General features: G+C 44.4%; 1 long non-coding RNA gene across 1 annotated transcript in view; it reads left to right on the top strand.

The window, feature by feature from the left end:
- The first annotated feature begins 1,396 nt into the window (after window positions 1-1,396).
- Window positions 1,397-21,251, top strand: part of LOC134979898 (uncharacterized) — a 90,879-nt gene continuing 71,024 nt past the window's right edge. Inside the window, exons 1-2 of the long non-coding RNA XR_010190298.1 lie at window positions 1,397-1,482; window positions 6,650-6,762. This is a non-coding gene — a long non-coding RNA (uncharacterized LOC134979898). The remainder of the gene's footprint in view (window positions 1,483-6,649; window positions 6,763-21,251) is intronic.

Below are 21,251 nucleotides of genomic sequence, written 5' to 3'. Positions count from 1 at the left end.
ACAGCCATTAAGGGTTGCTATTGGGTTATCAGTGCCCGGAGCAAAGGACAAGTACAGTTGTGTATCATCTGCATAGCAGTGGTAGACCAGGCCATGGCGCCTGATTATTTCGCCCAATGGGAGCATGTATACTGCAAAAAGCATGGGGGATAGTATAGAACCTTGTGGGACACCACATGACAATGACACTGGTGGTGATGAGTATAATCCAGATGATACTCTCTGTGACCTGCCTGTGAGAAATGATTTGAACCATCTTAGGACTGTGCCATCCAGACCACAGAAATGTATCAGTCGCTCAATCAGAAGCCCATGGTCCACGGTATCAAATGCTGCCGAGAGATCCAGAAGGATTAATATTGAACAGTCACCTCTGTCTTTTGCCATCAGAAGATCATTTAACACAGTGTATAATTCAAGTGCACAGTCTGGAACCCGATCCTTAGAGCAGGAGGTGGGGCCCCAGGTAGTGGGGCCCACCGGTGGTTTCCCCTGTACCCCTGTGGGCCAGTCCAAGCCTGGCGGCAAAGAAGATAAACTTCCCTCCGCTGCTGCTGGCAGAGGGTCCAGAAGGTCCCTCTGCCTCCTTGTACCCTCCCCTCAGTGTTGCCGTGCTGCCGATCATTGCTGATTGGTCAGCACGGCAGGATCCTCCACCCCCAGCGGCTGCATACAATAGCAGCCAATGGTAAGTGTAAATCATCGCCGCCAAGCCACCCCCAGCACCCACCTGTGTACCTGGTAGCTGTCCAGGCTCTAAAAACTAAAGTTGCAATGGTCACGATGTTCCCGATGTTATGATGGTTACGATGTTCCCGATCGATGTTCCAATGTTTAGAAAAAACTATTTAAAAAAAATGAAACCTTTTTTTCTTTTTTTAACTAAAATAATTTTGGATAGGGTTAAATTCATGTTCTTCACCTAATTCACTCATAAAAAAGCACCCTCCTTAACACTGTTATTAATCCTTTAGGTCTTTTAATTACACCGTCACTAGTGTATCACTTTTTGTATACAGATTTTGCATTCCCTTTAATTAACACATACTAACACTTTACCTTCTCACATGTGTGCTGCCCTGGGGTGGCTGGCCTATGCCGGTTTGTGGGGTTCTGCACCCCAGGCCCAGATATAGTATTAGGTTTAGGACCACCAGCATCAGAGGAGCCTTGTCGAGGCCTGGTGGCTTTGCCATATTTCTGCAGATATATGTAACGAAGACCTCTGGATTTCTATTATATGTAGGTTTTCAAGTCATGTTACCCATATAGTTTGGTGTGCTGGGGGACACCAGGGGTTAATCCCCATCCTGTCTCTTGCTTAGAATTACCCCTCCCTTTCAAGCACCTGAAGTATATTGTCAAATTGATGTGAGCAACTTGCATTCTGTTTTGCTAGTATGAGAGGCATAGATGGGACCAGTGTTTGGAGGGCATGCTGGTTCCTACAGTGCCATATGGAGATCCCAGGGGTGGCTCCAGGTAAGTTAGCTCTCAATTTGGGTATATCTGTTAGGTGCCATTATCATGTGGCACTATATTTAGTATGACCCAGAAGGGCTATTATTATTATCATTATCATCATTATTATTATTATTATTATTATTATTAGTACTGGAAATGGGTCTGGGGTGCAGTTCCCCCTGATTGGAGTGGCTGGGCTGCTGTGGGGTAGCACACTATTATATTTATTTAGCACCCCCCTTAACACTGTTATTAATCCTTTAGGTCTTTTAATTACACCGTCACTAGTGTATCACTTTTTGTATACAGATTTTGCGTTCCCTTTAATTAACACATACTAACACTTTACCTTCTCACATGTGTGCTGCCCTGGGGTGGCTGGCCTATGCCGGTTTGTGGGGTTCTGCACCCCAGGCCCAGATATAGTATTAGGTTTAGGACCACCAGCATCAGAGGAGCCTTGTCGAGGCCTGGTGGCTTTGCCATATTTCTGCAGATATATGTAACGAAGACCTCTGGATTTCTATTATATGTAGGTTTTCAAGTCATGTTACCCATATAGTTTGGTGTGCTGGGGGACACCAAGGGTTAATCCCCATCCTGTCTCTTGCTTAGAATTACCCCTTCCTTTCAAGCACCTGAAGTATATTGTCAAATTGATATGAGCAACTTGCATTCTGTTTTACTCATAAAAAAAAACCTGGCAATTTCTGAGCATTTTTTTGGGGAACAAAATCGTCAGTTAAGTGGTTAACAAAATGACAGTAGCTGGTTGGCTGGTAGTTTATCACTCTCCACCTTATCACTTTTCAAGGCTTAGTACATCTGGCCCTATATAAAATGAAATAGAACTGTTTACGTTGGTTCTATTGAAAATGGTGATTTATGGTGGATTTTCAGTAAATTGTTTTCAAATCGACTATTAGTAAATATGGGTTAGGAATTGAACTATATGTTAAAGTATTGAAGGTTCTATTGTAGTTCTATTTAGGTGTAAAGTTCTATTTCAGTTGTTTTTCAGAAGATTTTGAGTCGATTTTGACTTTAGTAAATACCTGTCACACCAAAACCAAATGAAAACCAAAATCGACTTTTAGTAAATATACCCCATGGTGTGCATGCACAGAGGCACTGTTGCAACTGCAATGCATGGTCTCAGGAATGTATTGGAATTATATTGGGCGTTATTGGGTTGTTGATTGGGGGTGGCTATTCAGACGCATATAGATAATACTATCTTATGGGTTTGTTATGGGAATACCGCAGACACGTCTCGTTGGGAACTCAGATGCTTAATCGCTCACACTGGAGGCCATACACTGACAGAGATTCTGCTGGTGCTCATTTCCATGGTGCATCTAAAAATGACTGTTGTGTCTATAGGCATACAAAGTGTATGGCCCAGTCCTTACACATTAAAACACATGTTTATAGACCAGGGAATGAAGGGGGTCATTCCGACCTGATCGCACGCTAGCTATTTTTTGCAGCGCTGAGATCAGGTCAAAACTCTGCAAAACTGCGCATGCATATGCACCGCAATGCGCAGGCGCGTCATACGGGTACAAAGCGGATCGGTGCTGGGCGATGGATTTAACGAAGAATCCATTCGCACAGCCGATCACAAGAAGATTGACAGGAAGAGGGCGTTTGTGGGTGGCAACTGACCGTTTTCAGGGAGTGTTTGGAAAAACACAGGCGTGTCCAAGCGTTTGCAGGGCGGGTGTCTGACGTCAATTCCGGGACCGGACAGGCTGAAGTGATTGCAGCGGCTGAGTAAGTTCAAACCTACTCAGAAACTGCACAAAACTTTTTTGTACCGCTCTGCTGCAAAAGCGTTCGCACACTTGCAAAGCTAAAATACACCTCCCCATAGGCGGCGACTATCTGATCGCAGTGCAGCAAAAAGTAGCTAGCGAGCGATAAACTTGGAATGATCCCCAAAGTCACAAACCCAACTATGGTAAAGTACAATAAAGCGTTTGCAGCAGTGTACAAATCAGCGCTAGGATGAGCTATTGACATATTACTAATAGTGCGCTAAGACCGAGAGAGACCACAATAGTATAATAAATAAGCTGGGTAAAACAATACCTCTGTCACATACACGAAAGTTAGAGAATAAGAAGTGTTAGACTCTGATGCTCTGACAAACCTGGTAGCCAGGAGCTGTACAGTATACCTGTCAATGGTCCCTGTTTGAAAAAATTGGGACATACAGGGGTAAATTTACTAAGGTGGGAGATTTTTAGAACTGGTGATGTTGCCCATAGCAACCAATCAGATTATATCTATTATCTGCTAGAAGCAGCTAGATAAATGGTAAGTAGAATCTGATTGGTTGCCATGGGCAACATCACCAGTTCTAAAAATCTCCCACCTTAGTAAATTTACCCCACAGTATAAGCTTATTCCACAAATTCCCCTACTCCATATGAATGTGACCATACTAATTCATAGCCCCAAAACAATGAAATTCAGAAAATTGCTCAATTTGCCAAACTACTTCATTCATCTCAACTGCCCACTTGACCATTCACCATGAACAATTGAACTTTCCCAATGAATTGCTTTTACGATACTTATAAAGGTATTAAATAATGAGGACACGATGGAGATGTCTTTCTTGAGAACATTGAATTAATGTAATGCTTTGTTTGCATTGTTCTGCATGCCAGGCACATCTTGTACCTAGACTTTATAAAAGGTAATTCAAATAATGGTTAACCCTGCCTGTGAGGTGGCACTGACACACTGCAAAACATTGGGAAATCAGGAATCATTGAGAACCCGCAAGTCTCCACGCCTGCTTCCAATTTAAATATCTTGAGTGTTCAAATTTTTTTTAGTTTCACTTTTGACCACGTCACTGATAAGCAAAAATTATGTTCCACGCAAAAAAAATATCCGATTCTGATATACGGAATTCAAATATGGTTTCAGAATTTTTCTACCACCCATAGTTTTTTTGTTCCAGTAAAAGCTCTTTAGATCGTTTGGGACCAAAATACTGTAATAGCAAACATAGCTATTTTTGTAGTTTGTTTAATTGATTGTAACCTCAATGTTGTGGCACTATTACTTGGAATGCATCTTGGTTATACGAAATTCTGTTGTTTTCTCTGTGAGTGGGACAGTCGAGACAAAAAAAGTGTGGAAAAGACGGATGTCACTGACTCCAGGGCAGAAAAATGTAGTCAATACTCTTGTTGATCCGGAGAAAATCTATCTGCCTCCGTTACACATTAAGCTTGGGCTGATGAAATTTTTTTCAAAGCTATGGATAAAACCGGTCATGGATTGACCTATGTGAGGAATAAATAAAAGAGGGTATTTTTGTAGGACCTCAAATCAGGTAACTGCTTTGAGATGAAAAATTGGACACAGAGCTTACTGAACATGAACAATCTGCATGGCTATCTTGTAAGATAATTTGCAACAATTTTTTTTGAAAATCACTAAACGGAATAGTAGAGTGATGTTGTAAAGGACCTTCTGACCTCGTTTAGAGCTCTTGGATGCAATATGAGTCTAAAAATTAACTTTTTGGACTCCCACTGACTTTTCCCGGTGAGCAATTTCATCAGGATATCTTCGACATGGAAAAGCGGTACAAAGGAAAAAGGAGCTCATCTATGTTGGCAACTATTGCTTGGCACTGAAAAGAGATGTTCCTGCAACAAAATATAGCCAAAAATCGTACGCTTCTTCATTTTAAAGGTTAATTTATACATATTTTACATGTAATAATAACCATATTGGTGAAAATAGTGTACACTGATTGTAAAATGGAATTAATCTGTTCCTTAAAAGACATACCTGATAGAAAAAAATCTAATACCAGATTTGAATTCAGTGTCTAAAATACTGTAGGATTCACCTATTTTACTTTATGGGACAGAAAAATATAAAAATGTTGTTAACCAATGTTATGTGTATACATAACTCTTCGGAATCCTCTGTTACTCCCCAAGACCTGTAATCTCCACAAAGATGTTCAAAAGTAAAGAAAAGTTTATCTGTAACCACATGAAATTTGGGGGTTTAAAGTAACTGTATAGTAAATCCAACAGTGAGAGAGCAAATTTATGGTGATGTTGAGCAGTTTGAAGCCACCAAGGGTTGCAAACAATTAATTCCACCCTAGTATAATAAGCTAATTAATTCAGTGTCTTTCCTATTCCACCCCACCCCTGTAACACATTTTTATGTTCTAAGTCATAACAGGCATTTTAGGGATCCATCTGCAATACATGGAGCATCCCAGAGATAAAAAAAAAATACAATACAGAGAGCATCTTTGTGACCTCAAAACAATACACAGAGCATTCTAGTGTCCTATAGGGGTCATTCCGAGTTGATCGCACGCTGCCGATTTTCGCAGTGCAGCAATCAGGTTACTACTGCGCATGTGTAGGCACCGCAATGCGCACGCGCGTCGTACGGGTACAAACAGCATCGTTGCTGGGCAATACTTCCAGCGATGAATCCATTTGCATGGGTGATCGCAAGGAGATTGACAGAAAGAGGGCGTCTATGGGTTTCAGGGGAAAAAGCAGGCGTGTCCAGGCGTTTATAGGGCGGACGTCTGACGTCAATTCCGGGTCCGGATAGGCTGAAGTGATCGCAAGTGCTGAGTAAGTTCAGACCTACTCTGAAACTGCAAAAAACGTTTTTGTCCCGCTCGGCTGCACATGCGATTGCACACTTGCAAAGCAAAAATACACTCCCCCGTGGGCGGTGACTATGCGTTTGTATGGCTGCAAAAAGTAGCTAGCGAGCGATCAAATCGGAATGAGGGCCTATATACAATACAGAAAGCTTGCCCATTAAGACATAGCCACATCCCCTGTGTGCTGTTGCCACGTTCCCCGTACCTTTTGCAAACTCAAAAATGTTTGGGAGGCATGTTATTGCCACACCAACTAAGCACAAACAGTTCATCTTTTAGATTGCATTGACCATGTTAGAACTGGAAGCCATATATTGTTTTGCATCTATTCCTGAGAACAGTCACCTGTTGAATAGGCTTATTTCAAAACAGAGCTTATTATTCATACCTTAGCCTGGCGAGCGTGTACAGCAGCTGAAGCACAATACAAATAAAGCTTCCCGTTTGTCTTTCTAAGCAGACCGATTACTGCTTCAAATAGCATTCATTTTTAAAGAACTTTATTTATTGTAGGTCATACATAGTAATCATCATGACACAATGACATTTCATAAAGAACATTTAAGGCTAAGGCTTAACACTGGATGATTTGTGTGGAGGAAGAGTTGGCGGCAGAGCACGGTGATGTACGTAACTTCTAAGTATTTCTTTTTCATTTTGTGTCATTTGAGTTGTAAAGTCTGCTCCTAGGAAATAATTACCTCCTCAGGCCAATAAATGTCCAAGACCTCTGTTTTCTAATGATTTATTTTAAATCGTCTCATTTTACAGTACAGGTCTGTTGCATTGAGGAGGTGCAGAAGAGATTGGGAAGGCCCATTGTAGTCAGTAAAATGTCGTTATAAAGAGACACTTATGCTCTGTACTTCCCACTCTCACATCTGCTGTTTCCGGATGGCTTGCATCCTTGCAGCGAGTGTAGTATGAGTGGCCGGTGGCAGGTATCCCGGGGGCCAGCATACCGGCGCCGGAATCCCGACCGCCGGCATACCGACAGCTGGTTGAGAGCTAATGAGCCCCTTGTGGGCTCGCTGCATTTGCCACGCTGCGGGCACGGTGGCGCGCTACGCTCACCACGCTATTTGTTTTCCCTCCAGGGGGTCGTGGACCCCCAAGAGGGAGAATAAGTGTCGGCATGCCGGCGGTCGGGATCCCGACGCAGGTATGCTGGTGGCCGGGATCCCGGCTGGCGGCATACTGAAGACCACCCCTTGCAGCAAATGGTTCTATAAGTTACACACAAATAAGTGGGAATGGGGAACATCTATGTCTAGTACCATTGTTGCTCCTGAAAGAAGAGGAGGCCATTCAAACAGCCAAAATCTTAGCAGGAGGCAAGTGATATTAACCTCAGCACCCCAAACATGATTGGCCAAGAGATACAATCAAATACTTTCTCATCATCTAAGGCAGGCATTCCCAACCTCGGTCCTCAAGGCACACTAACGACCACATCCGTCGCAGCAACTACCCCCCCCCCCCCACTTCCCCAGCGCAGCGCTCATACTCAGTGTCAAGGATCGTGCTCATGGAGGACTGACTGTCGTTGGGATTCCCTGCTGCTGTGACTTCCGGTGCTGTAAAGTGAGCTGCCGTTTTGCAGCATCACTTCACTGCACTGGGGGTCACAGGAGTGGCAGGAAGATCGATGACCAGCAATCTGCACCAAAGCCCCGATCACTGGTCCCTGGGTAGGTGAGTATGTCACCATTTTTTTTTCACACTGATCAGCCTGTGTGTTCATTGGAGTGTTGATAAATTGTAGATAAATCAGCCTCTTAGTGTGAGAGTAAGGGGTACATTTACTAAAGCTTCTAAAACAGAGAATTGGTGATATTGCCCATAGCAATCAATGCTGTCTATCATTTTCTAAAAGGCAGTCGAGTAATGATAGACAGCATCTGATTGGTTGCTATGGACAACATTACTAATTCTCAGTTTTAGAAGCTTTAGTAAATTTACCCCTAGTGGAGGAGGTTTTTTGTCCATGAATGGGGAGCAGCAGGTTAATAGTCAGTCATATACTGTCTGATGCCTGGCTACCAGAAACAAACTCAACTTGATCTGGGTGTATCAACTTGTGTAGCAGAGGTCCCAGATTGATAGCTAAAGCTTTAGCATAGCTCAGACATGTCAAACTCATGGTCATCCAGCTGTTCTGAAACTACAAGTCCCAGCATGCTTTAACAGCTGATCAGTGGAAGGTATGCTGGCAAAGCATGCTCGGACTTGTAGTTTCACAACAGCTGGAGGGCCACGAGTTTGACATGGCTGGCATAGATCATAAGTTCTAACAGGGAAGTCCCCCGTGAGTAATTTATTTCAAATAGTAGTTAGATCTGGGGCTACAATGACCAGAATTATTTGAAATATTAGGGTATAGAAACATCAGGGACAGAAGAAGATTTGAATAGTAATAATAGTAATAAGTGTCTCTGTGTGTCAGTGTTTAGAATACTTAAGCCTCTGATAGTTTACGGAAGGAATAATCTTGCAGGTACATTTCGTATGCCCTTATTAGTGGCAGCCACTTGTTGGAAAGGTCTGGGCAGATTTTTGAGGGATTTTTTTTACTCCCAGTGTAACAACCTGGGGTTGGCGAGTATGTCTAAGTGGTTGGGAAAGGTATCACAGGTGCTGGGTGGCTATGTCCTGTTGAAATATTCTTGCCCGTACCTTGTTTGTAGTACCTTGCTCAGAGAGGTAGGGTAGATTGATACAAAACAGGAGTGAGCCAGCTATTCCAACAGGATGTATTTTTATTGAGCCACAATGAACTCTGGATGAAGGATGATGATTGGTTAATTTGCCAAAAATATTAAATAATCACAAGAAGCTAGGCATTAAAAGAAGAAGATAAAGAGATGACAATTGACTATAGTTCACATCACATTGGATCATTCAAGAATGCAAAAGACAATCAATCAAATAATTTATATTTGTTTATTACAATAATAAACCATAATGTGATGATGAGAATGGTAATGAAAATACAGTTTCACAATAACAGTTGCTAAATTCCCAGCTTATTCTAACCAAGTTTTTATAATCCTCAATGGCAAATAATGTTGGAGCTCACTTTAAATCCTCAGGTGCCACAGTTTTGGTTACCGAATGAACAGTCTATTGCATTGCAAGAGCTCTCAGTAAGGGTCATTTCCAAGGAGCAAAACCTGCAGACCCACAATGCTTTGTTATGTCCAAGTGCACTTGTTTGTATGCCAAACACAGATGATGATACATGCACTTGATCAATCATTAGGCTAATCAGGCTGCAGCCTAGGATGCTGGTCCTGGGGGCACCAGCTGCTCCCCCAACTCACCTATCATAAAGGGGTACAGCAATTCAGAAGCTTATGTAGATGTGTTCAGCTACTTTCAGGTTGCAGGTGGCTTCTTAAGATGCTATGACACTGTAAAAATATGCAGAGAGGCTGGGAGTAATGGAGCTATAGAGAAGCATATAAACTAGGGCACATATAGGATGGTAGGAGAACACAGAGCATCCGTGCTTGTAGGTTCAGTAGTGAAGTGCTGCAGCTGAATTGGTTTGGCATGGTGGATGATGGTAATACCATATTGCTAGAGACCTCAGTTCAGTTCATTTTATTGCATTGATAAAAAGGGATAAATTAGCGCTGATCCATCTTTTTATATTATTAATAAGAGAGATTAGCACATTTTTGTGGGTTTACACTTTCATTGTGCTGCACTGGTATAACATTATATGTCATGAATTTATATTGAAATGTAAAATTGTGTATTTAAATAAAATAGGTAGTTCATTCCCCAAAAGAATTCTCATTTTAATATACATATATAAGTAAATGCTGTGTAACATCATTTTGATTACAACCCATTGTTATAAATGTGCTAATTGGCACTGTCCATATTTTAAGTTTGTTTTACATACAAAATTGATTGCATGTTCTGTTACTACTGCAAACAATAAGTTATATAAATGTTAGGAGATTTAGAACATTAGACTTAAGCTCCTGTTTGAGTGTGTACACAGTGATTACTGCCAACATTCTCATAGTGTAAAACAGACGGATTGTGCTGCCAAGTCTGACACATGTCTGAAGATTGCATGAACAAACCCTCTCGGTTCTCTGTGTAATGAGAATGTTCCTGTTACTAAAACAGAATTTTTTATTTCTATCCCCCAATCAATAAAGAGATGAATACACTGATTTGCAGCCTAAAATGAACGTTTCTGCTGCTTACTAGTTAATCTGCTTTCAGCTGCAATGTACAGTATCAAATGAGTTTGAAGCCTTGGAGCTTGCATACTCTTTATTAGAACTTGGCATGTCCATCTTATTAACAGCTTCAGACTGCTCACTACATATACTGCAATGTACTTTGTGAAGAGTAAAGCCCAAGCCGCTGTATCTATAGTCAAATTGGTGGCCGTACGTAAGAGGTTTTGTTTTCACTACGTCTGGTTTAGCCTCTTTAAGCAGGAAAGGGCGCAGTCAGTAACCAATGATACTATTGCGAGTTTATTTAATGACTCAATGCCTGGAAAGTTAACTGTATTTCCCTTCCATAGTGTGGATGCTTTCATACTGTGGACCACTAATGGTCGATATGCATTAGGTCTACAGGGTCAAGAGGTTGACATAAGTTTTTTTTTAATCCAAGTGGGCTTCGATTAGGAATAGTAACCTTGGCCGAAGTAAGTTGCTTCCCCCCTTTTTGAAGCCCAGCATCTCCTGACTGTCCCAGTCTCCTAGTCCCACCTCTTCTGTCACTAATACCTATACAACATTCATGAACTTAACTTGAGAGCTCTTTGTTATTCAGTCACAGTGTTCTTTACTACATTTCAAGATGCTGACATACTCGGGATTCAAACCCATTACCTGTTGCAAACAAACCATTTTGCACTGCAAAGGGAACAAATACATTTATGTTATTTATTTGCAGGGTAAATGTTAGGCGCCGTGGTCCGCGATGTCCTCGCGGCCCGGCGCCTAGCAACTAGGGACGCCAAGCGTGCTAGCCGCCGGGTCCCTAGCAACGCTGGGACGCCGTGCGTGCGTAGCCGCCGGCTCCCTAGCAACGGGGACGCCACGGGCGGAACGCGTTCCCCGTTGCACGGTCAATCTAATACACACACACACACACACACACACACACTGGTCTTCTGGGCGTGCAGCAGGGCAGCTGCACAGCATTTAGGGTAATCAGACTCTGAACATCTGATTGGAGGACTCCTTGCTAAATACCTTCTCAGTGCTTCACACAGACGCCGGTAATAGCTTCCTGCATGCTTCTTAGGTTTGCTGAACGTCTGTTCCAGTCCTGCTGTGTCCGGTCATTCCTGTCCTCGGAGTTCCTGAATCTTGGAGTTGTCATCTCATCCCAAGAAGTCTTCTGGTCCCCTATTGTCCGCAATGGTCGCCAGGGAATCTCGTGTGGTGTTCGTGAGTTGCGGCTCTGCCGTGTGCTGCGGCTCAGCCCGCTTTATTTTGTATTCTGTTTCGGAGCATTTGCGGAGGGTTACGCTTCCACAAGTCCTCTCCGGAACTCGGCGGTGCCGGGTAGGAGAGTGGACAAGTGGGTATTTTGGTTGTCCTTTTCCCTGGCGGTTTTTCCGCACATATTCTAGTTTTAAGTTAGCTTAGCCCCTGGCTCTGTTGCTTAGTTAGAGGGCCCCTTGTTATCACCCTGTCTCGGATTTCTCTCTGTCTCCTATTAAGACCTGAGGGGGCATCGGAGTTGGGCAGACGTAATCCGCCCTTCAAACGCGGCTGCCTTGAGGCTCAAGCAACCATAGTCTCGCAAGGGATTTCTGACAGCACGGGCGAGACAACAGAGTTAGGGCGCAAGGGGCTATTTTCCATTCCCGCTCCCTTTCCCAGCATTACGTTCCAGTGCTCAGGTCCTTGCTATAAGATCTCCTCAGACCAGAGTGCTGGAATCATAACATTATTACCGGCCAAACCAAAAATTAAAATTAAACGGGGTTTAATTTTTTCTCATTCTGTTTTTGTGAGAGTTTATCGGCCTCATGAATCCGACAGGTTTAGGGCCAAATCCCGGTCAGCTCTTAGTCAACCAGATTCAAGAACTTACTCAGATGGTTCAGGATCTTTCGCTTCGGGTGAGATCGCAGGAAGATCTTTTGCGAGCCTCCCCGAAGGTAGTCCCTGAACCAAAGATGCATTTGCCCGACCGTTTTTCCGGTGATAGAAAATATTTTTTTAATTTTAAAGAATCCTGTAAACTTTATTTTCGTTTAAGACCTACATCCTCTGGTAATGAATCTCAGCGGGTTGGGATTATTATTTCTTTACTCCAGGGGGATCCCCAGACCTGGGCATTTGGTTTAAGAGCAGAGGATCCTGCGTTGTCATCTGTAGACGCCTTTTTTAAGTCTTTAGGGCTCTTGTATGATGACCCAGATAGAGAGGCGTCCGCTGAGAGTCAGCTGCGCGCTCTCAAACAAGGTAGAAATCCTGCGGAGGTTTATTGTACCGAGTTTCGCCGTTGGTCGAACGACTGTGGCTGGAATGACCCGGCCCTGCGCAGTCAGTTTCGCCTCGGTTTATCTGAATTTATTAAAGACAGTCTCCTCCAGTACCCCGCTCCTGAGACTCTCGATAAACTCATGGAGCTTGCTATAAAGATTGATCGTCATCTCCGAGATCGGAGGGCTGAAAGAGGAACATCTGTAAGGTCTAGTCCTTGTGTATATTCCTTCCCAGAGGACGTCGAGGAGCCCATGCAGGTGGGTCTCTCCTGGCTGTCTCCTGAGGAAAAAACCAGAAGACAAAATTCCGGTCTTTGTTTATACTGTGGTGGTAAGGGACATTTTGCTCGTAATTGCCCGAACAAGTCGGGAAGCGCTTTGACCAGGTGAAGTGTGAGGGGGTTCACTTAGGTCTGCAGCTTATCTCCTCGAACAACTCTCTCTTAGTCCCTGTTAAGGTTTCCTTTGGCAGCCTCAGTTCTTTGGTGTCGGCTTTTGTCGACAGTGGAGCTACAGGAAACTTTATGGATTTAACTTGGGCTAAGGCCTTAGGCATTCCGCAGTTACCATTAGATAGATGTATCACCATGCACGGCTTAGATGGGGGTCCGCTTTCTAATGGGGTAATTACTCACCGTACACCTCCAGTAGTACTTACAGTAGGAGCCTTACATTCCGAAGATATTGAATTCTACCTTACACATTGCCCGGCAGTTCCTGTTGTTCTGGGTCACCCTTGGCTTGCCTTTCATAATCCCACCATTGATTGGCGGTCCGGGGAGATTTCCCAATGGGGTACATTTTGTGCTAAGGAATGTATTTCGTATCCAGTCAGAGTTGCAGCAATCGTTCCAGAGCTCATTCCTGTGGAATACCAGGAGTTTGCCGATGTCTTCTCCAAAGGCAAGGCGGACATTCTGCCTCCCCATCGGCCTTATGATTGTGCAATTGAGCTAGTTCCAGGTGCCACTTTGCCTAAGGGGAGATTATATGCCTTGTCCGGGCCAGAAACTACGGCCATGAATAATTATATTCAGGAAAGCCTAAAGAAGGGATTTATTAGACCATCAAAATCTCCTTTAAGTGCAGGTTTTTTCTTTGTGGAGAAAAAAGATGGCTCGCTTAGACCATGCATTGATTTTAGGGCCCTGAATAAGATCTCCGTTAAAAACACCTATCCTTTGCCGTTAATTTCTGTACTTTTTGATCAGTTACGTTCTGCTGTGGTTTTTTTCTAAAATTGACCTTAGAGGAGCTTACAACCTCATCCGAATTAAATCTGGGGATGAGTGGAAGACGGGTTTCAGCACTCAGTCGGGTCACTACGAATACCTGGTGATGCCGTTCGGCCTGTCTAATGCTCCGGCAGTTTTTCAAGACCTCATTAATGATGTTCTCCGTGACTTCCTAGGGAAATTCGTGGTCGTTTATTTAGACTACATCTTGATTTATTCTGAATCGATGGAACAACATGTTACCCAGGTGCGTCTGGTTCTTCAAAAGTTACGTGAGAATCAATTATATGCCAAGCTGGAGAAGTGTGATTTTCACGTCACAGAAGTATCTTTTTTAGGGTACATAATTTCTCCTCAGGGATTTTCCATGGAACCAAAGAAGCTCCAGGCCATCCTTAATTGGGCGCAACCCACTAATTTAAAAGCAATTCAGCGCTTTTTAGGGTTCGCAAATTATTATAGGAGGTTCATTCATTCTTTTTCTGACCTGGTTGCTCCCATAGTAGCTCTGACAAAGAAAGGAGCGGATCCTACCAACTGGTCGCATGAAGCTGAATTGTCCTTCCAGGCCTTGAAACAAGCCTTTGTCTCGGCTCCAGTCCTCAGACATCCTAATCCGGAATTGCCCTTTGTTGTGGAGGTTGATGCCTCAGAGGTTGGAGTGGGGGCTGTCCTTTCTCAAGAGGATCCACAGTCTCTGGAGTTACATCCTTGTGCCTTTATGTCCAGGAAATTCTCCTCCGCTGAATCCAACTATGACGTTGGTAATCGGGAGTTACTGGCGGTGAAGTGGGCTTTCGAGGAGTGGAGGCATTGGCTGGAGGGAGCTAAACATACTATTTCGGTTTTGACTGACCATAAGAACCTGCAATATATTGAATCAGCTAAACGGCTTAATGCTCCGCAGGCACGTTGGGCATTATTTTTTACTCGTTTCAGGTTTATAATCACTTTCAGGCCTGGTTCCAAGAATACAAAAGCTGATGCCCTGTCACGTAGCTTTCTTCCGGTTCATAATAGCAATCCTGTTGTTACCCCCATAGTTCCATCTTCGGTCATCCGGGCAGGCCTCACACAGGATTTATTTACCCAGTTAAACCAGCTTCAACACCAAGCTCCTAGACTTACTCCTGTTGGTCGTCTTTATGTCCCTGAATTTTTGAGAGCCACTGTTTTAACTGAATTTCATGACAACAAAATCTCTGGGCATCCGGGAATCACTAAGACATTGGAGTTAGTCTCTCGCTCAGTGTGGTGGCCTAATCTTGCTAAAGAAGTTAAGGAATTCGTCCATTCATGTCAGGTTTGTGCACAGCATAAGGTTCCTCGTTCGTTGCCTATCGGGCAACTCATGCCTTTAGCTGTTCCTCTCAGGCCATGGTCTCATATTTCCATGGATTTTGTAGTTGACCTTCCCCTTTCAGCCGGATTCCGAGTCATTTGGGTGGTAGTGGACCGTTTTAGTAAAATGGCTCATTTTATTGCTCTTCCCCGATTGCCTTCTGCTCAAGGGTTGGCAGTTTTGTTCCTCCGCCATGTGTTCAGGCTTCATGGGTTGCCCACTGATATTGTTTCTGATCGGGGTCCACAATTCATCGCACAATTCTGGAAATGTTTTTGTGCCTCATTGAAGATGAAACTGTCTTTAACATCTGGTTACCACCCACAGTCTAACGGGCAAACCGAACGAGTCAACCAGTCATTAAAACAATATTTGCGTTTGTATTCAGCCAAACTCCAGAATGATTGGTCCGAGTTTCTCCCTTTGGCTGAATTTGCTTACAATAACTCTTGTCATTCCTCCACCAAAGAGTCTCCATTCTTTTCAGTTTTTGGTTTTCACCCCAGAGCCAATTCTTTTTTTCATCATTCTCCAGTCTCCTCGCTAACCTTGACCTCCCATCTCAGAGCAATTTGGAAAAAAGTGCACCTTGCTCTCAGAAAAGCGGCCTTCCGAGAGAAGAAATTTTCTGACAGGCTCCGACGTCCTTGCACTTTTAAGGTGGGAGATAAGGTGTGGTTGTCAACTCGCAACATCAGGCTTCGACAATCCTCGGCTAGACTGGGACCCAAATTTATTGGACCGTTTCATATTATTAAGAAGGTCAACCCAGTTGCCTTTCGGCTACGTTTACCAAGATCTCTCAAGATTGGAAATACTTTTCACTGTTCCCTGTTGAAACAATACGTTTCTTCCAGTAGATTTCCTCGGAGGATCTCTCAGGGTAGATCTCCAGTGGATGTACAGGGACAACAGGAGTTCTTGGTAGAGAAAGTTCTTGATTCTCTAAATTGTCCCGGGGTCGGCTTTATTTTTTAGTTCATTGGAAAGGCTATGGTCCGGAGGAAAGGTCTTGGGTCCTGGATAAGGATCTTCATGCACCTAGGCTCAAGAGGGCATTTTTTCGGAAATTTCCTCAGAAACCTGGCTTTAGGGGTTCCTTGACCCCTCCTCAAGGGGGGGGGGTACTGTTAGGCGCCGTTGTCCGCGATGTCCTCGCGGCCCGGCGCCTAGCAACTAGGGACGCCAAGCGTGTTAGCCGCCGGGTCCCTAGCAACACTGGGACGCCATGCGCGCGTAGCCGCCGGCTCCCTAGCAACGCAGGGACGCCGGGCGCGCTGAGCCGCCTGGACCCTAGCAACGGGGACGCCACGGGCGGACCACGTTCCCCGTTGCAGGGTCAATCTAATACACACACACACACTGGTCTTCTGGGCGTGCAGCAGGGCAGCTGCACAGCATTTAGGGTAATCAGACTCTGAACATCTGATTGGAGGACTCCTTGCTAAATACCTTCTCAGTGCTTCACACAGACGCCGGTAATAGCTTCCTGCATGCTGCTTAGGTTTGCTGAACGTCTGTTCCAGTCCTGCTGTGTCCGGTCATTCCTGTCCTCGGAGTTCCTGAATCTTGGAGTTGTCATCTCATCCCAAGAAGTCTTCTGGTCCCCTATTATCCGCAATGGTCGCCAGAGAATCTCGTGTGGTGTTCGTGAGTTGCGGCTCTGCCGTGTGCTGCGGCTCAGCCCGCTTTATTTTGTATTCTGTTTCGGAGCATTTGCGGAGGGTTACGCTTCCACAAGTCCTCTCCGGAACTCGGCGGTGCCGGGTAGGAGAGTGGACAAGTGGGTATTTTGGTTGTCCTTTTCCCTGGCGGTTTTTCCGCACATATTCTAGTTTTAAGTTAGCTTAGCCCCTGGCTCTGTTGCTTAGTTAGAGGGCCCCTTGTTATCACCCTCTCTCGGATTTCTCTTTGTCTCCCATTAAGACCTGAGGGGGCATCGGAGTTGGGCAGACGTAATCCGCCCTTCAAACGCGGCTGCCATGGGCTCAAGCAACCATAGTCTCGCAAGGGATTTCTGACAGCACGGGCGAGACAACGGAGTTAGGGCGCAAGGGGCTATTTTCCATTCCCGCTCCCTTTCCCAGCATTACGTTCCAGTGCTCAGGTCCTTGCTATAAGATCTCCTCAGACCAGAGTGCTGGAATCATAACAGTAAATACTATCTGCCTTTACATGTAACCCCCAAATGTTAGGCAGCTTTATTTTTACACTGCAATTTAGAAACACCCCACCCCAATTGTAGATGTACTGTAAATCAGGTAAGACTCATGGACTCTGGAGTGCTGAATAACACAGTTACTTGGTTTTACATCAGGAACTGAACTGACTAACAAACAGGAAACTCCCTCCCATCATGCATCGCCTCAGGTAGAGTCCCATCCTGCAGGGTCCTAGCAGGATACACATCTATATCCTTTCCTTCAAGAACATAGTAAAAGGGTAACAAAGTGTACGGAGAATGATGAAGGGAATGGGCGTGGGGAATTTATGTAACGTAGTCCTGGAATCGGGAATTAGGTTTGCATAAACGTCCTGACTTAGTGGTATACAGGTGCGTCATGGGTGGCTGTTCATTGGGAGTAATGGCTGGAGGTGCCATTTAGTCAGACGGTGTTTCACTATCGACTGAGGAAGACATAGCTGACAACCCAGAATGTGGTGTGGTGTGAGGAGGGTCTCTGACATCCACTGTTACACTTGGCGCAGTAATAGTCTCCTCAGGGAGACTCAACAGGTGGCGACGATTACACTCATGCACAGTTCTATCTGCCTGAACAACATAACTGTTGGGCTGGCTGGCTTCCTTTAAGACGGTGGCAGGCTTTTCATATCCTCAAGTGGTCTGTATTCGAACAGCTTGCCGTGAAAGCAGTTAAGGAAGGGCGTGTGCTGTACGGTCATAATTTCTTTTATTAGACATGCGCTTAGAGGCAAGCGCCGTATGCACTTACATCTGTAATTGAGGTTGTAATTGATGTTTAGTAATTAAAATTTGGGTTCTGGTGCGACGTGATAATACCTGTTGGGCAGGGGAAAGTATTCCGCCCTGTGGTGTGTTGCGTAAGTTTAAGAGCACTAAAAAGATGTCAGTCTGGTCTCGTGTGCATTTCTCCAGTAGATGTTTGGCTGAGCGGACAGCTCTCTCTGCAAGCCCATTGGATTGTCGATATAGTGGACTGCTGGTGATGTGTGTGAAATCCCAAGTGCAAGCAAACATCTTAAATTCATTGCTAGTGAACTGTCTGTGATAAGTTTCTGAAGTATTCCATATGTAGCAAAGTGTCCTTTGAACTTGGTAATAATAGTGGTGCTTGTAAGAGTGGGCAAATGATCAATCTTGAACCACCCTGAGTAAAAGTCTACAAGAACTAGGTACTCCTTACACCTCCATACAAAAACATCTGCTACAGTGATGGACCACGGAAGATCTGGGAGTTCATGTGGACGCAGAGGCTCATATGGTTGGTGTACATGAAGAGCCGCACATGGGCCACAAACAGAGACCCTCTCTCAAGGTCATTGAACATGGTGGGCCAATAGAGCAGTTCCATGGTACTTAGCTTGGTGGCCTCCAGGCTGGGGTGTCCTCGGTGCAATTGCTTGGTGTAGTACATTTGTAAGGTACAGGGTATGACAAATCTCTGACCTCTGAAGATGATCCCGTCTGACAGAGATAACTCATCTCGCATGGAAAGATTGGGCGTAAGTCTTGGGAACGTTCCTTGGAGGATTGAGGCCAACCTTGCAGGACAACCTAAAATAGATGTTGACACAAATCATCTGCCAGAGATTCTCTTCATAGCTCCTCCAGGCAGGCAGAGGACAGGATTTGCACAGACATCACTTCATAGTCATCGTCAATCTGTAGAGGAGCAGGATGGGGAAGGAATGCTCTGGAGAGGGCATCAGCCACAAACATTTCTGTGCCACACTTGTAAACGATGTTTAGGTGGTACCTCTGTAATATGAGCATCATCCTCTGAATACGGGCAGATGCATTGTGCAGAGGCTTTTTCATGATGGTGATGAGCAGTTGGTGGTCTGTTTTGACAGTGACTGGCCGGCCATAGATGAAGTAATGGAATTTGGGGCAAGCAAAAACCAGCGCCAGCAGCTATTTTTTGATCTGCGCATAATGGGATTCTGTTTCCTTCAGTGCCCTGGAATTCAATGCAGTTGGTCTATTCTTTTGAAGTCAGGCTGCACCCAATCCGTGCTGTGAGGCGTCAGCTGAGATAACCACCGGCAAATGTACATTGAAGTACTGCAGTACAGGAGGGCTGGTGAGCATGCTCTTCAAACTTGACACCGCCGCATGGTGTGGTTCCAACCAACACCACTCTGTATCTTGGTGTAGAAGCTGTCTTAGCGGTTCAGTGATCTCACTATAATTGGGGATGAATTTGGATGGGTAATTAGTCATCCCTAAGTAACGTTGGAGACTGAGTTTATCCACCGGCACAGAGGCATGTGCTGGATGGCCGCTGTTTTGTCAGGGTCTGGTTTAACACCTTGGTCTGTAAGGAGGTGACCCACGTACAGAACTTCAGCCACTCTGAATCTACACTAATTTGCGTAGAGCTTTAAGTTGATTGCTTGTATTCTTTCCAATACTTGGCAGAGACGCTCATCATGCTCTTGCATATTACGGCCCCAGATGAGGATGTCGTTGACTATAATCTCACAGACGTATCCTGCAAACAATTGTTCCATACACCTTTGAAACACTCCAGGTTGCTGTACTCCTCGACTAGCATTCAACACCAGAAATATTACCTGACGACTTGCTAATTGTGAATCAGGATCTAACAATTAGTGCCTATTGATGTTGCAAGGGTCACCATCCATTAGGATTCTTCAATTTGGAACACAGCCCAAAGGACAGCTAAAATTGCCATCTCTTCTGTCCACTGTGAACCAGAATCCACTCATCTTGATAACACTATATGGAAAGACCCCACATCTTGGATCCCTGCATCCCTGCATTGGAACACAGGATCGGTAAAGTGTTACACTAACTGTCTTGGTCCTTGGACGTATTAATAATGTTCTAGTTTTCATTATGGACTACTGCCTATAAAAGAAGGTGATTTGTGGAGTGTACCATTAATCCAGCAACTGGTGTTTATTAGTCAACTGATTGATTAACAAAATTATTTCACGTTAATCTTTTGCATATTGCTGCTTATGTTTTTAGTGTTAATACACAATATTAAACAACAATTTTTATTATTAGCATTATTATTATTATTGATCTAGCGCTGTATCTTTTTATATTGTTGTTACCTTTGAAACACCTCACTGCCAGTAGTCAGGCTGTATGGCATACGTAAGAAGGCATATCTCCCTGGTGTCATAAAAGCAGTGAGAAGTGATGATTCTTTCTCCAACGGAATTTGCCAAAACCCACATTTGGCATCTAATGTGCTGAAGACCTTGGCTTTCGGCATGTCATGCACATATAGTAGTAAGCTGCTCAATCAGATTGTGATGTCACTCAGGTGCTAAAAGGGTGGGGTAATTCTGTGTAAGAAAAAGCAACTTGTGTTCCTTTCGGCATGTCAGCAATGGCTTGTTCTACAGTTCTCAATGGGTGGCTGGGTCTTAGTAACGCTTTATTGAGGTGGACGGGGTCTATGCAGATCCTTACAGTCCCGTATTTTTTTACAGCAGTTACCATTGCAGATACCCACTGGGTTGCTTCTTCAATAGGGGTTATGACGCCAAGTGCGGTCATGCTCTCCAGCTCAGCTAGGACTTTGTCTTTCATAGCGATTGGAACCCGCTGAGGTGCACACACTGTAGGGATAACAGATTCATCCAAGCGCATGTGGTAGATGACAGGTAGCTTGCCAATGGTGTCATAAGTGAATAAGTCCTTAAAGTCACGGAACTCTGGGTTATCGTGCTGTATCAGGTGTACTTCCGGACCCAGATGTATCAACCCAAGATGAACACCGTCAGGCAGTCCGAGCAGTGGTCTAACATCACTATCTACTATGTGGAAAAGCAATGGGACACATGTGTATTCGATAAAATCGAAGCGGTGGCTAC

The sequence above is a fragment of the Pseudophryne corroboree genome, chromosome 12 (assembly GCF_028390025.1).
Source record: "Pseudophryne corroboree isolate aPseCor3 chromosome 12, aPseCor3.hap2, whole genome shotgun sequence".
Taxonomy (NCBI): Eukaryota; Metazoa; Chordata; class Amphibia; order Anura; family Myobatrachidae; genus Pseudophryne; species Pseudophryne corroboree.
Note: the sequence above shows the minus strand (reverse complement) of the source record. Positions and strands in the feature narration are given on the sequence as shown.